This window comes from Leucoraja erinacea, unplaced genomic scaffold (assembly GCF_028641065.1).
Source record: "Leucoraja erinacea ecotype New England unplaced genomic scaffold, Leri_hhj_1 Leri_741S, whole genome shotgun sequence".
In the NCBI taxonomy this organism is placed as follows: domain Eukaryota; kingdom Metazoa; phylum Chordata; class Chondrichthyes; order Rajiformes; family Rajidae; genus Leucoraja; species Leucoraja erinaceus.
Window position 1 is genome coordinate 40,001 of NW_026576665.1, and position 15,000 is coordinate 55,000.

At 46.1% G+C, this 15,000-nt stretch overlaps 1 long non-coding RNA gene across 1 annotated transcript in view; it reads right to left on the reverse strand.

Moving 5' to 3' along the window:
- Nucleotides 1–15,000, reverse strand: part of LOC129694641 (uncharacterized) — a 69,856-nt gene that overhangs the window by 37,065 nt on the left and 17,791 nt on the right. The window contains exon 2 of the long non-coding RNA XR_008723029.1: nucleotides 12,649–12,715. This is a non-coding gene — a long non-coding RNA (uncharacterized LOC129694641). The remainder of the gene's footprint in view (nucleotides 1–12,648; nucleotides 12,716–15,000) is intronic.

The following is a 15,000-nucleotide window of genomic DNA, read 5'->3' on the forward strand; positions in this document are numbered from 1 at the left end:
ATTCCACAGACTCACAACTCTCTGTGAGAAAAAATGTTTCCTCGTCTCCGTTCTAAATGGCTTAAACCCCTTATTCTTAAACTGTGTGTGTGTGTGGCCCCTGGTTCTGGACTCCCCCAACATCGGGAACATGTTTCCTGCCTCTAGCGTGTCCAAACCCTTAATAATCTTACATGTTTCAATGAGATCCCCTCTCATCCTTCTAAACTCCAGAGTGTACAAGCCCAGCCGCTCCATGGATAAATAACATAAATAACTATTTAATCTAGATCAAAATGCTGGAGAAACTCAGCGGGTGAGGCAGCATCTATGGAGCGAAGGAAATAGGCGACCTTTCGGGCTGAGAAACTATTAAATGGTCAGAATCAAAATATGGAGTTATTTTTGATATGAATTAAATTTCTTATTAAATAATGAAATTTCAATAACCTGACAAAATAAGAAAAAATGATGCTGTATTTATAACTTAATGGGTTACACTAACTAGCTTAAACCGTGATACATTAATGACTATTTAATGAATAGTATCAAAATATTGTGTTAATTTTCATATTAGAATAAAACATTAACAACCTGACAAATATTATAGAAACATAGACAATAGGTGCAGGAGTAGAGGCCATTCGGCCCTTCGAGCCTGCACTGCCATTCAATATGATCATGGCTGATCATCCAACTCGGTATCCCAACCCTGCCTTCTCTCCATACCCCCTGATCTCTTTAGCCACAAGGGCCACATCTAACTTCCTCTTAAATATAACCAATGAACTGTGGCCTCAACTACTTTCGGTGGCAGAGAATTCCACAGATTCTCCACTCCCTGTGTGAAAAATGATTTTCTCATCTCAGTCCTAAAAGATTTCCACCTTATCCTTAAACTGTGTGTGGCCCCTTGTTCTGGACTTCTTATAGAAACTTACAAAATTCTTAAGGGGTTGGACAGGCTAGATGCAGGAAGATTGTTCCCGATGTTAGGGAAGTCCAGGACAAGGGGTCACAGCTTAAGGATAAGGGGGAAATCCTTTAAAACCGAGATGATAAGAACTTTTTTCACACAGAGAGTGGTGAATCTCTGGAACTCTCTGCCACAGAGGGTAGTTGAGGCCAGTTCATTGGCTATATTTAAGAGGGAGTCAGATGTGGCCCTTGTGGCTAAGGGGATCAGGGGGTATGGAGAGAAGGCAGGTACGGGATACTGAGTTGGATGATCAGCCATGATCATATTGAATGGCGGTGCAGGCTCGAAGGGCCGAATGGCCTACTCCTGCTCCTAATTTCTATGTTTCTATGTTTCTATAAAGAATATAACATTAACAACCTGACAATTACAACCTGACAGCATGCCATAACCTGAGAGACGGTGAATGACCAACCTGTACATATGTACGCACACACTAATCGATCTTAACTAACACTAAGAAATTAATATTGAATTGCTAAACTTGCTATTGTGTTGTACTGATTGCAGCTGCGAGAACGTGTAGCATAAATAAAGGGCTATAGGCCTATTGCAAGTTTATGTATAGGGACATATCTATCCATGCACTGTAGACTTGTATTTATATTGATGCATTTTAAACATGTATGTCTGTTTTATCTAAATGGTGGCCGATTGGGAAAGGGGGAGATGCAGCGAGACCTGGGTGTCATGGTACACCAGTCATTGAAGGTAGGCATGCAGGTGCAGCAGGCAGTAAAGAAAGCGAATGGTATGTTAGCTTTCATTGCAAAAGGATTTGAGTATAGGAGCAGAGCTTCTACTGCAGTTGTACAGGGTCTTGGTGAGACCAACCTGGAGTATTGCGTACAGTTTTGGTCTCCAAATCTGAGGAAGGACATTATTGCCATAGAGGAGTGCAGAGACGGTTCACCAGACTGATTCCTGGGATGTCAGGACTGTCTTATGAAGAAAGACTGGATAGACTTGGTTTATACTCTCTAGAATTTAGAAGATTGAGAGGGGACCTTATAGAAACTTACAAAATTCTTAAGGGGTTGGACAGGCTAGATGCAGGAAGATTGTTCCCGATGTTAGGGAAGTCCAGGACAAGGGGTCACAGCTTAAGGATAAAGGGGAAATCCTTTAAAACCGAGATGAGAAGAACCTTTTTCACGCAGAGAGTGGTGAATCTCTTGAACTCTCTGCCACAGAGGGTAGTTGAGGCCACAGTTCATTGGCTATATTTAAGAGGGAGTCAGATGTGGCCCTTGTGGCTATGGGGATCAGGGGGTATGGAGAGAAGGCAGGTACGGGATACTGAGTTGGATGATCAGCCATGATCATATTGAATGGCGGTGCAGGCTCGAAGGGCCGAATGGCCTACTCCTGCACCTAATTTCTATGTTTCTATGTTTCTATAAAGAATATAACATTAACAACCTGACAATTACAACCTGACAGCATGCCATAACCTGAGAGACGGTGAATGACCAACATGTACATATGTACGCACACACTAATCGATATTAACTAACACTAAGAAATGAATATTGAATTGCTAAACTTGCTATTGTGTTGTACTGCTTACAGCTACAAGAACGTGTAGCATCAATAAAGGGCTATCGGCCTATTGTGAGTTTATGTACAGGGACATATCTATCCATGCACTGTAGACTTGTATTTATATGGATGCATTTTAAACATGTATGTCATGTTTTATACTTTGGCAATATAACAATGTTTTTTTTTAACATGCAATAACATTTTTTAATTGAAAAAATAAGAATATTATGAGGTATAATTGCTGCAATAATAACTGCAAAGGCTAATAATGCTGTGGCAATGATAAGTACTGTCAACAGAGGGTTGGGAGTAATGAAGGGGGAGTAATGGTATCAGTAGCATTAATACTAGGGATGGCTGGTGGCAGGGAAGGGGAGAGGAGTGGAAACTCCGGGAGTTGTGCCGGTGGTCCACCCGGGCGGTGCCCAAGCACCGCGGGACTCCACCACCGCTCGGGGCGCCCAGCAGAGGGGTGCTCGGGTGGCCGACCATAACCAGATTTAATTTTGCCTTCTTTTCACATTGGCTTTGCACATGGTGGTAATTAATAGCTGTCCCACGTTGGGGTTTATTATAGTTTGTTGCTTGTTTGTGTGGGGGGGGGAGGAGGAGATTTATCTGCTTTTGTTTAATCCCTCTCTGTCAAGACTCCCCCCTGTCCTGTCAGGGAGTTGCAGGGAGCCCGTTCTGGGCTCCCCGGGGCCGCCTGTCAATCACACAGAGCCTGCTTGCAACAAGCGCTCGCCTCCATCTTCTTGCAGCAAACACACATTCCCCTCTCTCTCTCCTTTCAGCATTTGCATGCTTTCCCTTCCTCTGCAAACAAAGCCACCCTTTGCACAAACACACACCCCACACCCCTGCATTGCTGGCGTGGAAAAAATAAGCAGAAGTGTATTTTATCCCTGGTTGCTTTAGCTAAATGCAAAATATGGGACTTTAGTTAAATGCAAAATAATCTGCCTTTAAGTTACAACTAACTAATTTATTATATAATGCATTTCGTTGTCTCTGTACTGTACACTGACAATGACAATTAAAATTGAATCTGAATCTTATTAGTTTGCATATTTTGATGTGCTGTGCAAGTACATGATCATATTGAATGGCGGTGCAGGCTCGAAGGGCCGAATGGCCTACTCCTTCACCTAATTTCTATGTTTCTATGTTTCTAAGTACAGGATACTGAGTTGTATTAGAGGAGACTAAGAAACATAGGAAATAGGTGCAGGAGTAGAGGCCATTCGGCCCTTCGAGCCTGCACCGCCATTCGATATGATCATGGCTGATCATCCAACTCAGTATCCCATCCCTGCCTTCTCTCCATACCCCCTGATCCCTTTAGCCACAAGGGCCACATCTAACTCCCTCTTAAATACATAGAAACATAGAAATTAGGTGCAGGAGTAGAGGCCATTCGGCCCTTCGAGCCTGCACCGCCATTCGATATGATCATGGCTGATCATCCAACTCAGTATCCCATCCCTGCCTTCTCTCCATACCCCCTGATCCCTTTAGCCACAAGGGCCACATCTAACTCCCTCTTAAATATAGCCAATGAACTGTGTGGCCTCAACTACCTTCTGTGGCAGAGAATTCCACAGATTCACCACTCTCTGTGTGTGAAAAATGATTTTCTCATCTCGGTCCTAAAAGACTTCCCTCTTATCCTTAAACTATGACCCCTAGTTCTGGACTTCCCCAACATCGGGAATAATCTTCCTGCATCTAGCCTGTCCAACCCCTTAAGAATTTTGTAAGTTTCTATAAGATCCCCTCTCAATCTTCTAAATTCTAGAGAGTACAAGCCGAGTCTATCCAGTCTTTCTTCATAAGAAAGCCCTGACATCCCAGGAATCAGTCTGGTGAACCTTCTCTGTACTCCCTCTATGGCAATAATGTCTTTCCTCGGATTGGGAGACCAAAACTGTCCACAATACTCCAGGTGTGGTCTCATCAAGGCCCTGTAAAAATGCAGGATACTGAATGCAGGATACTGAGATGCAGGAAGATTGTTCCCGATGTTGGGGAAGTCCAGAACAAGAGGTCACACAGTTTAAGGATAAGGGGGAAATCTTTTAGGACCGAGATGAGAAAAACATTTTTCACACAGAGAGTGGTGAATCTGTGGAATTCTCTGCCACAGAAGGTAGTTGAGGCCACAGTTCATTGGCTATATTTAAGAGGGAGTTAGACGTGGACCTTGTGGCTAAAGGGATCAGGGGGTATGGAGAGAAGACAGGGATGGGATACTGAGTTGGATGATCAGCCATGATCATATTGAATGGCGGTGCAGGCTTGAAGGGCCGAATGGCCTCTACTCTTGCACCTATTTTCTATGTTTCTATGTGAGTAAGAATTCCATTGTCTTATCTGCAACATTTGGCAATAAGGGTCTCGCCCCAAAACATCACCCATCTCTCCAGAGATGCTGCCCATTGATACAAGATCCTCTAGTATCTTTGATGCTGCCTCTGTCCCGCTGAGTTACTCCAGCTTTTTGTGTTTACCTTCCACAATAAAACACTCTTGACTCATTTACTATTAACTCGTTTACTAGTCTGAAGAAGGGTTTCAGCCCGAAACGTTGCCTATCTCCTTCGCTGCACAGATGCTGCTGCACCCGCTGAGTTTCTCCAGCATTTTTGTGTACCTTACATATTCTAAAGCTGCTACAAGTAAGAATTTCATTGTCCTATTTTAGACACGAGACAATAAAACACTCTTGACTCATTTAATTTACCAGCTGGACATATTCATGAGAGGAATAGATCGGGTAGATGCCCAGAGTCACCTTGCCCAGAGTAGGTGAATCGAGGACCTGAGGACTTGCTATTGAGGGAGTGCAGCGTAGGTTTACCAGGTTAATTCCCGGTATGGCGGGACTGTCATATGCTGAAAGAATGGAGCAGCTGGGCTTGTACACTCTGGAATTTAGAAGGATGAGAGGGTATCTCATTGAAACATATAAGATTGTTAAGGTAGATAAAAATGCTGGAGAAACTCAGAGGGTGAGGCAGCATCTATGGAGCGAAGGTCTGAAGAAGGGTTTCGACCCAAAACGTTGCCTATTTCCTTCGCTCCATAGATGCTGCCTCACCCGCTGAGTTTCTCCAGCATTTTTGTCTACCTTCGATTTTCCAGCATCTGCAGTTCCTTCTTAAGCATAAGATTATTTAGGGTTTGGACACGCTAGAGGCAGGAAACATGTTCCCGATGTTGGGGGAGTGCAGAACCAGGGGCACACACACAGTTTAAGAATAATGGGTGAGCCATTTAGAACGGAGACGAGGAAATACATTTTCTCACAGAGAGTGGTGAGTCTGTGGAATTCTCTGCCTCAGAGGGCGGTGGAGGCCGGTTCTCTGGATGCTTTCAAGAGAGAGCAAGATAGGGCTCTTAAAGATAGCGGAGTCAAAGTATACGGGGAGAAGGCAGGAACGGGGTACTGATTGTGGATGATCAGCCTTGATTACATTGAATGATCACATACTGCAGTTGTACAGGGTCTTGGTGAGACCACACCTGGAGTATTGCGTACAGTTTTGGTCTCCAAATCTGAGGAAGGACATTATTGCCATAGAGGGAGTACAGAGACGGTTCACCAGACTGATTCCTGGGATGTCAGGACTGTCTTACAAAGAAAGACTGGATAGACTTGGTTTATACTCTCTAGAATTTAGGAGATTGAGAGGGGATCTTATAGAAACTTACAAAATTCTTAAGGGGTTGGACAGGCTAGATGCAGGAAGATTGCTCCCGATGTTGGGGAAGTCCAGAACAAGGGGTCACAGTTTAAGGATAAGGGGGAAATCCTTTAAAACCGAGATGAGAAGAACTTTTTTCACACAGAGAGTGGTGAATCTCTGGAACTCTCTGCCGCAGAGGGTAGTTGAGGCCACACAGTTCATTGGCTATATTTAAGAGGGAGTTAGATGTGGCCCTTGTGGCTAAGGGGATCAGAGGGTATGGAGAGAAGGCAGGTACGGGATACCGAGTTGGATGATCAGCCATGATCATATTGAATGGCGGTGCAGGCTCGAAGGACCGAATGGCCTACTCCTGCACCTAATTTCTATGTTTCTATAATATTTGTCAGGTTGTTAATGTTTTATTCTAATATGAAAATTTTGATACTATTCATTAAATAGTCATTAATGTACCACGGTTTAAGCTAGTAAGTGTAACCCATTAAGTTATAAATACAGCATCATTTTTTCTTATTTTGTCAGGTTATTGAAATTTCATTATTTAATAAGAAACTTAATTCATATCAAAAATAACTCCATATTTTGATTCTGACCATTTAATAGTTTTTCGGCCCGAAAGGTGCCGACTCGAAGGGCCGAATGGCCTCTACTCCTGCACCTAATTTCTATGTTTCTATGAATGGTGGTGCAGGCTCGAAGGGCCGAATGGCCTCTACTCCTGCACCTAATTTCTATGTTTCTATGAATGGCGGTGCAGGCTCGAAGGGCCGAATGGTCTACTCTTGCACCTATTGTCTATATGTCTTGTTCCCCTTATCCCTAACCAGTCTGGAGAAGAGTCTCGACTCGTAAGGTCACCCATTCAATAGACAATAGACAATCGGTGCAGGCACAGGCCCTTCGAGCCAGCACCGCCATTCAATGTGATCATGGCCGATCATGCCTTCTCTCTGGAGATGCTGCCTGTCCCGCTGAGTTACTCTAGCCTTTTGCATCCATCTTTGCTGCATAAACCGGCACATGCCGTTCGTTCCTAGGCATTCATTTCATCTGCATTTCCTTCCTACACATTCTGTTGTGTCGCGACTGGGAATGTCATTGTTCTAACTGGGACACACATGACAGTCAAAGACTCTCGACTCTTGAAGATTAGCAAGGAAATTGCTGCTTTGACAAAAAAACAATCACTTCACCCCTCCCTTCTCCCACCCCCCCACCTCCATAGCTTCCTCAAATCTTTCCTCATTTCCCTATGCAATTTGAAATCTCCTAGGCAACGGCAACTTTTGCAATCAGCAGCGAACCTCGTCTCAACACACAACTGGGGAGAGAATTTCTTCACAAGGAACGTTGTTATTTAATAAAATGCGTGTATGTTTTAGAATGTGTGCACAAAATCATGAGAGGAATAGATCGGGCAGACGCACAGAGTCTCTTGCCCAGAGTAGGGGAATCGAGGACCAGAGGACACAGGTTTAAGGTGAAGGGGGAAAGATTTAATAGGAATCTGAGGGGTAACCTTTCCACACAGAGAGTGGTGGGTGTATGGAACGAGCTGTCGGAGGAGGTAGTTGAGGCAGGAACTGGCCCAGGTTAGACAGGTACATGGATAGGACAGGTTTGGAGGGATATGGGCCAAATGCGGGCAGGTGGGACTAGTGTAGCTGGGACATGTTGGCCGGTATGGGCAAGTTGGTGGGTGTATGGAACGAGCTGCCGGAGGAGGACTCCCCCAACATTGGGGACATGTTTCCTGCCTCTAGCGCGTGTCTAAACCCTTAACAATCTTATATGTTTCAATAAGATATCCTCTCATCTGCCTTCTCCCCATATCCCCTGACTCCGCTATCTCGAACAGCTCTATCCAGCTCTCTCTTGAAAGTATCCAGAGAACCGGCTCAGAATTCCACAGACTCACCACACTCTGTGAGAAAAATTGTTTCCTCGTCTCCGTTCTAAATGGCCGACCCCTTATTCTTAAACTGTGTGTGTGTGGCCCCTGGTTCTGGACTCCCCCGACATCGGGAACATGTTTCCTGCCTCTAGCGTGTCCAAACCCTTAACAATCTTATATGTTTCAATAAGATATCCTCTCATCCAAGTCAAGTCAAGTCAAGTTTATTTGTCACATACACATACGAGATGTGCAGTGAAATGAAAGTGGCAATGCTTCTAAACTCCAGAGCGTACAAGCCCACAGCCGCTCCATTCTCTCAGCATATGACAGTCCCGCCATCCCGGGAATTAACCTGGTGAACCTACGCTGGGCTCCCTCAATAGCAAGAATGGCCTTCCTCAAATTAGGGGACCAAAACTGCACACAATACTCCAGGTGTGGTCTCACTAGGGCCCTGTACAACTGCAGAAGGGCCTCTTTGCTCCTATACTCAACTACTCTTGTTATGAAGGCCAACAGGCCAAAACTGCACACAATACTCCAGGTGTGGTCTCACTAGGGCCCTGTACAACTGCAGAAGGACCTCTTTGCTCCTATACTCGACTCCTCTTGTTATAAGGAGACTCTGCAGGTGCATGGTTCCTTGAAGGTGGAGTCGCAGGTAGATAAGGTGGTCAAAAAGGCTTTAGGCACTTTGCCTTTCATCAGGCAGAGTATTGAGTTTAGAAGTCGGGAGGTCATGTTACAATTATATAAGACGTTGGTGAGGCCGTGTTTAGAGTATTGAGTTCAGTTCAGGGCACCATCTTAGAGGAAAGATATTGTCAAGCTGGAAAGGGTACAGAGAAGATTTACGAGGATGTTGCCGGGACTCGAGGGGCCTGAGCTACAGGGAGAGGTTGAGCGGGGCTGGGTCTCTATTCCTTGGAGCGCAGGAGGATGAGGGGCGATCTTATAGAGGTGTACAAAATCTTGAGGAGAATAGATCGGGTAGAGTCTCTTGCCCAGAGTCGGGGAATCGAGGACCAGAGGACACGGGTTCAAGATGAAGGGGGAAAGATTTAGAAACATAGAAACATAGAAATTAGGTGCAGGAGTAGGCCATTCGGCCCTTCGAGCCTGCACCGCCATTCAATATGATCATGGCTGATCATCCAACTCAGTATCCCGTACCTGCCTTCTCTCCATACCCCCTGATCCCCTTAGCCACAAGGGCCACATCTAACTCCCTCTTAAATATAGCCAATGAACTACCCTCTGTGGCAGAGAGTTCCAGAGATTCACCACTCTCTGTGTGAAAAAAAGTTCTTCTCATCTCGGTTTTAAAGGATTTCCCCTTTATCCTTAAGCTGTGACCCCTTGTCCTGGACTTCCCTAACATCGGGAACAATCTTCCTGCATCTAGCCTGTCCAACCCCTTAAGAATTTTGTAAGTTTCTATAAGATCCCCTCTCAATCTTCTAAATTCTAGAGAGTATAAAACCAAGTCTATCCAGTCTTTCTTCATAAGACAGTCCTGACATCCCAGGAATCAGTCTGGTGAACCGTCTCTGCACTCCCTCTATGGCAATAATGTCCTTCCTCAGATTTGGAGACCAAAACTGTACGCAATACTCCAGGTGTGGTCTCACTAAGACCCTGTACAACTGCAACTGAACCTCTCTGCTAATATGAGGATGAGGGGCGATCTTTTAGAGGTGGGTGTGGGGGAATAGAACGAGCTGCCCAGAGTCGGGAGATCGAGGACCAGGCACGGGACTAGGGGGAAACATTTAATAGAATCTGAGGGGTACATGGGTAGGGTGGGTGTATTGGAGGGGTAGTTATGGTCCCAAATGGATAGGACAGGGTGGGATATAGCCAAATGCGGGCAGGTGGGACTAGTGTAGCTGGGACATGTTGGCCGGTGTGGGCAAGTTGGGCCGAAGGGTTTAAAGGAATGTCCTTTAATTCTGAGGCCGAGCCCTCTGGTCCTAGACTCTCCCACTAGTGGAAACATCCTCTCCACATCCACTCTATCCGGGCGTTTCGCTATTCGGCGAAGTTTCAATGAGGTACCCTCTCATCCTTCTAAACTCCAGCGAGTACACAGGCCCAGTGCATTCGTAATACAATAGCAAATTGTAAAGATAGGCACCACTTAATCAATAAACCAGAGCCGTCGGTGGCAATGAATTCCACAGATTCTATACAATCAATGTTGCTGCCTCACAGCGCCGGAGACCCGGGTTCAATCCTGACTACCGGTGCTGTCTGTGAGGAGTTTTCCCGTATTTTGACTGCTCGTCCCTTAATTGGGAGTGAGAGAAAGTTGGCAAGCCTACCATCGAAGACAGACACAAAATGTTGGAGTAACTCAGCGGGACAGGCAGCCAGTGGCTAAACACTTTAACACATCCTCCAATTTGCGCTAGGCCTCAAACTGACAGTGGAGGAGGCCCAGGACAGAAAGGTCGGTGTGGGAATGGGAGGGGGAGTTGAAGTTTAGCCACCTGGAGATCATGTAAGCCCAGGCAGACTGCTTCTCTAGATGTGTTTGAAGGAACTGCAGATGCAGATTTAAATCAAAGATAGACATAAAATAAGAATAAGGGGTCGGCCATTTAGAACGGAGACGAGGAAACACTTTTTCACACAGAGAGTTGTGAGTCTGTGGAATTCTCTGCCTCAGAGGGCGGTGGAGGCCGGTTCTCTGGAGAGAATTCATAGAAACATAGAAACATAGAAATTAGGTGCAGGAGTAGAGGCCATTCGGCCCTTCGAGCCTGCACCACCATTCAATATGATCATGGCTGATCATCCAACTCAGTATCCCGTACCTGCCTTCTCTCCATACCCCCTGATCCCCTTAGCCACAAGAGCCACATCTAACTCCCTCTTAAATATAGCCAATGAACTGGCCTCAACTACCCTCTGTGGCAGAGAGTTCCAGAGATTTACCACTCTCTGTGTGAAAAAAGTTCTTCTCATCTCGGTTTTAAAGGATTTCCCCCTTATCCTTAAGCCGTGACCCCTTGTCCTGGACTTCCCCAACATCGGGAACAATCTTCCTGCATCTAGCCTGTCCAACCCCTTAAGAATTTTGTAAGTTTCTATAAGATCCCCTCTCAATCTCCTAAATTCTAGAGAGTATAAACCAAGTCTATCCAGTCTTTCTTCATAAGACAGTCCTGACATCCCAAGAATCAGTCTGGTGAACCTTCTCTGTACTCCCTCTATGGCAATGATGTCCTTCCTCAGATTTGGAGACCAAAACTGTACGCAATACTCCAGGTGTGGTCTCACCAAGACCCTGTACAACTGCAGTAGAACCTCCCTGCTCCTATACTCAAATCCTTTTGCAATGAAAGCTAACATACCATTCACTTTCTTTACTGCCTGCTGCACCTGCATGCCTACCTTCAATGACTGGTGTACCATGACACCCAGGTCTCGCTGCATCTCCCCCTTTCCCAATCAGCCACCATTTAGATAATTCTTTCAAGAGAGAGCTAGATAGGGCTCTTAAAGATAGCGAGAGAGAGTCAGGGGATATGGGGAGAAGGCAGGAACGGGGTACTGATTGGGGATGGTCAGCCGTGATCACATTGAATGGCGGTGCTGGCTCGAAGGGCCGAATTGCCTCTACTCCTGCACCTGTTGTCTATTGTCTAAAATGCTTGAGTATGCATATATATATATATACATACATATATACACACACATATATATATATACAGAGATACAGCGCGAAAACAGGCCCTTCAGCCCACCGAGTTTGCACACAGCGAGCCCTGTACACAAACACTATGACAGACAGAGAGACAGACAGACAGAGAGACAGAGACAGAGAGACAGACAGACAGACAGACAGACAGACAGAGAGAGAGACAGAGAGACAGAGAGAGAGAGAGAGAGAGAGAGAGAGAGAGAGAGAGAGACAGAGAGAGACAGAGAGACAGAGAGACAGAGAGACAGAGACAGAGAGAGAGAGACAGACAGAGAGAGACAGAGACAGACAGACAGACAGACAGAGAGAGACAGAGAGACAGAGAGAGACAGAGAGAGACAGAGAGACAGAGAGAGACAGAGAGACAGAGAGACAGAGAGACAGAGAGACAGAGAGAGAGAGAGAGAGAGAGACAGAGAGACAGAGAGACAGAGAGACAGAGAGACAGAGACAGAGACAGAGAGAGACAGACAGAGAGACAGAGAGAGACAGACAGAGAGACAGACAGAGAGACAGACAGAGAGACAGACAGAGAGACAGACAGACAGACAGACAGACAGACAGACAGACAGACAGACAGACAGACGGGACAATTCTAACATTTACACCAAGCCAATTAACCTACAAACCTCAATGTCTTTGGAGTGTGGGAGGAAACCGAAGATCTCGGAGAAAACCCACGGGGAGAACATGCAAACTCCACACAGACAGCACCCATGGCCGGGATCGAACCCGTGTCTCTGGAGCTGAAAGCGCCGCAAGGCGACAACTCTACCCGCCGCGCCACAGCGCCGCCCGACAAAGGCCCAACGACGGTCAAGAGGCCTACCTGAGTTTCCAGAGAGGTGGCTGTCCAGGACTTGTGCCTCCAGCTCAGAAGGGGGAAGAAAGATTTCCTGCGGGAAGAATCGGAAAAGGTTGGAGGAAGCAAATAATGGAACCAACGTCTGAGGTGGACAAAAATGCTGGAGGAACTCTATGATGCTGCCTCGCCCGCTGAGTTCCTCCAGCATTTTTGTCCACCTTCGATCTCTCCAGCATCTGCAGTTCTTCCTTCAAGTTCAAGTTAGAAAAAACATAGAAAAAAACCCATAGAAATTAGGTGCAGGATTGTCATGTGGCCCTGTCTAGGACAATGAAATTCAATTGCTTTTGGCTGAAAAAACGGATCAGTGTCCCGTTGCCGGCTCCGAGACCCTTCCCCTTACGACCACAAGGAAACATCTAACACCCTCTTAAATATAGCCAATGAACTGGCCTCAACTACCCTCTGTGGCAGAGAGTTCCAGAGATTCACCACTCTCTGTGTGAAAAAAGTTCTTCTCATCTCGGTTTTAAAGGATTTCCCCCTTTATCCTTAAGCTGTGACCGCCTTGTCCTGGACTTCCGTAACATCGGGAACAATCTTCCTGCGTTCTAGCCTGTTCACCCCTTAAGATTTGTAAGTTTGGGGAGGATCCCCCCTCAATCTTCTAAATTCTAGAGAGGAGAAGTTCAAGTGAGTTTATTGTCTGTGTCCCTGGGGAGGGGAATGAAATTCTTGCTTTGGGAGTACACCAGAACATGGAGTAGTCATTGCTCAGAACAGATCAGTGTGTCCATATATGTTATATAAATATATACACACATGAATAAATAAACTGATGAAGTGCAAATAACAGATAATGGGTTATTAATAATCAGAGTTTTGTCCGAGCCAGGTTTAATAGCCTGATGGCTGTGGGGAAGTAGCTATTCCTGAACCTGGATGTTGCAGTCTTCAGGCTCCTGTACCTTCTACCTGAAGGTAGCGGGGAGATGAGTGTGTGGCCAGGATGGTGTGTGGGTCTTTGATGATACTGCCAGCCTTTTTGAGGATAGATCCCCTCGATGGAAGGAAGGTCAGAGCCGATGATGGACTGGGCAGTGTTTACTACCTTTTGTAGTCTTTTTTCCGCTCCAGGGCGCTCAAATTGCCGAACCAAGCCAGTTCAGCATGCTCTCTACTGTGCACCTGTAGAAGTTCGAGAGAGTCCTCCTTGACAAACCGACTCTCCGTAATCTTCTCAGGAAGTAGAGGCAGGCGCTGATGAGCTTCCTTGATAATTGCGTCAGTGTTCTCGGACCAGGAGAGATCTTCCTTCAACCAATGTCTGAAATCAGCCCTCAGCCTACTCGATCTCCCGACTGCCAAACACTTTTAACTCCCGACAACGTTGACACAAAATGGCGGAGTAACTCAGCGGGACAGGCAGCATCTCTGGAGAGAAGGAATGGGCAACGTTCCAGGTTCAGGAACAGCTTCGTCCCTACAGCCATCGGGCGATTAAACATGACAAGCTCTGAACTGCATAGACTATTCTGGTGTTTAAGAAGGAACTGTGCAGATGCTGGAAAATCGAAGGTACACAAAAAAGCTGGAGAAACTCAGCGGGTGCGGCAGCATCTATGGAGCGAAGGAAATAGGCAACGTTTCAGGCTGAAACCCTTCTTCAGACTATTCTGGTTATTGTCGAAAGATTATTGTTTGCTAGTTTTTAGTTTAGTTTAGAGATACAGGGCCGAAACAGGCCCTTAGGCCTACCGAGTCCGTGAAGACCAGCGATCCCTGCACACAAACACTATCACACTCACACACACACGCACGTACACACACACACACACACGTGCACACACACACACACACGCACGTACACACACACGCGTACACACAAGCACACACACGTTGCACACACAAACACGCACACACACTACACACACATGCACACACACACACACGCACGCACACACAACACACACGCACACACACACACACACACGGCACACACACACACATAAGACACCCTCTCATCCTTCAAACTCCAATCACACCCCGTTCCTGCCTTCTCCCCATACCCCCTGACACTGCTATCAGAGCCCCATCTAGCTCACTCTTCAAAGTATCCAGAGAACCGGCCTCAGGCAGAATTCCACAGACTAACACACTCTCTGTGAGAAACACGCACCACACACTCCACTAAATGGCTTACTCCTTACAAACTGTGTGTGTGTGGCGCGGACTCCCCCCAACACACACACACACCCTTAATAATTTTATATTATGTTTCAATAAGATATCCTCCCATCCTTCTAAACTCCAGAGTGTATAAGCCCAGCCGCTCCATTCTCTCAGCATATGACAGTCCCGCCATCCCGGGAATTA